Raw genomic sequence first — 3124 nt, 5'->3', positions numbered from 1 at the left:
TTTATACTTCCCTCTTCTCTGGACACGAGGAGGTTTATTTTTGATATCCCTGGCTTGCTGGAAACTCTCCTCCCACTCCACGGTGAAACAGACCCAATGAGAGCAGGCCGACACTCCCCCCTCCCGGAGCAGCTCCCATTATTATTACCCCCTCCCCTCCTGGAGCTGCCCCCATTATCCCCCCCCCGTTAGTCCATGGGCCAGAGCCCAACATTTCACTTGTCACTCAAGGCAAGTCAAGTTTATTTGTACAGCACAATTCAACACAAGGTAATTCAAAGTGCTTTACATCAACATTAAAAGCAGCAAGACGCAATTAAACAGTAAATAAATAAAATGAAATATAATGATAAAAAAGAGGTAAAATAATAGAAAGCACAAGTTGTTAAAAAGTAAGGGCAGTAGAATACAGCAGGTACATCTCATTCTTACATTGGCAAGGATTACGTTTCTATACGGTCAAAACCTACAAAGACCGGGTCAAATACAGTATTACAAAAGTAATCTGTAACAATTCGTATGGCGAATTAAACCAATTTGACAATTCTATGCAACAATGCCTGTTTCCAGGTCTTATTTTCCATAACTTCTCCCTGGACAACCTGCTTTAAAGGTCTCCTTTAAAATGATACCAAAGACAATATTGTGAAACATTGACAGATGTCCTGTACATGAGTCTAAACCAGCATCTAAAATGGGATTTTCTGAAGGGGCTAGGTGACTTCATGAGCTGATAACTATGATCCAGCTGCCACTCAGGAAGGGTTATCATATAAAATATCATCTACAGACATAGATATTTTCAAACATTATAAGCAAGTTGTGTCACCTTGAGTGGTGCTGATATCTGGTCTGGAACATGGACTACCTCCCAAAAGCAGCTCTGCGTTCCGTATTGAACCAATACGGACATATATTATGCTCTTATTTATTGATGTCATAATATACAGGTGAAGGTCAGACAATTTGAATATATTGCAAAACTTCATTCGTAGTAAATTCAACTAAAGATGAAACAAATATATTATTTCCCACTACATGCAAAGTGAGATATTTCAAGCCTTTATTTGTTATAATTTTGGTGATTATGGCTCACAGTTTATGAAAACCCCAAATAAAACGATTTTTATTGATTTTATGAAATCAATATAGAATGAAATCATCAAAATTATAACAAATGAAGGTTTAACATATCTTTCTTTGCATGTCATGAGACTATGTAATGTATTAATTTCACCTTTTAAGTTGAATTATTGAAATAAATGATCTTTTACACCATATTCTAATTTTCCGACCTTCACCTGTAGCTATATTCTGATGCACATACAGTTGCCAGTATCTGTACAGCCTGTACAGCCATGCAAGTCCAATGCTATTAAAGCACTTTAAACTTTAAAATCAAGGCATTTTGTTTTTTCATATAAAATAAATACATTTCTATGCATTTTAGAAGTTTGGAGGCGCAGTTGTCCTGCTCTGACAGCAGAGGACAGGAGAGGACAAGCCTTCCGTCCCGTCAGGACTCTGAGCGTCTCCAGGTGTCGCTGTTTGTCCACATATAACTGTCTGTGCTCGGTGCAGAGACCCCGCTCTGGAGCCAGGAGCAACGCCGCTCCAGGCGCACAATCCACTCATCAGCGGGTCGCAGTGAGGGAAACACATGGATAACGACGGCTTTTCTGGGTGTCCTTATTTACTTGACAAAAATAAGCTAAATAAGGACCTTATGGGTAATAATAAATCCCTTCTTATTGCTTCCACGGGATTTAAGAGCAACTGTAGCTTCCATCGGGAGGATGGATGGATGGATGGATGGATGGATGGATGGATGGATGGATGGATGGATGGATGGATGGATGGATGGATGGATGGATGGATGGATGGATAATAATAATAATAATAATAATAATAATAATAATAATAATAATAATACATTTTATTTGTAAAGCACTTTTCATAAAATAATCTCAAAGTGCTACAGAAACCAAGAATGCTTTCTTGTAGCTTTTATCTCCAGTGTTTCCTCATGGGGAGCCTCCATGCTGGGAGTGACTCTGGCCTGCAGGGGTTCGTCCTGGGGTCGCCCTGGGGGTGGTTCTGGCCTGGATGGTTGTGGAGCTCTGTACCACGGCTTCACCGCTGTGGTGTGGACTCCTCTATCTGTCCGGGCTGGGATGGTCTCTGTAACCCCCCCCCCCCCTTGTAGCTGCGGGTTATGAGACCTCCTGGCGTGGACAGCTCCCTGTTACCGTTTCCTCACCTGGATCCTCAGTGCTCAGCCATGTCTACACCGTGTGTCTGCGTGTGTGTCTGTGTGTGTAACTTGGGTGAATTGTGGTCTGCTTGTGTTTGTCTGTGTGTGTGTGCGGGGAGGGGGGAGGGGGGCAGGGCATTAATACGTTTTATGTTTATTTGTTTTATGTAAAGTGTTTTGGGTTGCATTTTATGTATGAAAGGTGCTTTATAAATAAAGTTTGATTTGATTTGATTTGATTTGATTTGATTTGATTTGATTTGATTTGATTTGATTTGATTTGGTTTGAAGACCAGGGAAAGCCTTCCTGAACAAAAAAGTGATGGATGGATGGATGGATGGATGGATGGATGGATGGATGGATGGATGGATGGATGGATGATGGATGGATGGATGGATGGATGGATGGATGGATGGATGGATGGATGGATGGATGGATGGTCATGGACATCCCAGCAGACTTCCAGGGTTTCCAAGACACTGATTTGTGGGGGTACTTAGGATGGCCCACATTATATATGTATAATATATACATATATTATCTACTTTTTGGCTTCATCTTTGTGAAATAATTCATTTGAAGGTGTAAAGTTTTGTTCTCCATCTACGAAGACTTCGTGAACTGAACACAAACATCCCATTCATGCAGGAACACCATCAAGCCCTCACCTTTGGGCGCCCCTGCACCAAAACACAAACTCAAACATCAGAGTAGGAAACTCCAACATCAGAGAAACGAGTCTGCAGAATGAGAGAGGAGTCCTCACACGGACTTCGTGAGTGTCGTGAGAGCTGTGGTGGGGAGGAGGAGGGTGGGGGTGGGTGTGTGGATGGGTGGGTGGGTGTTGATGCTCCAGCGCGCTCCGCTGC

Source organism: Cololabis saira, chromosome 4 (genome assembly GCF_033807715.1).
Source record: "Cololabis saira isolate AMF1-May2022 chromosome 4, fColSai1.1, whole genome shotgun sequence".
NCBI lineage: Eukaryota > Metazoa > Chordata > Actinopteri > Beloniformes > Belonidae > Cololabis > Cololabis saira.
Note: the sequence above shows the minus strand (reverse complement) of the source record.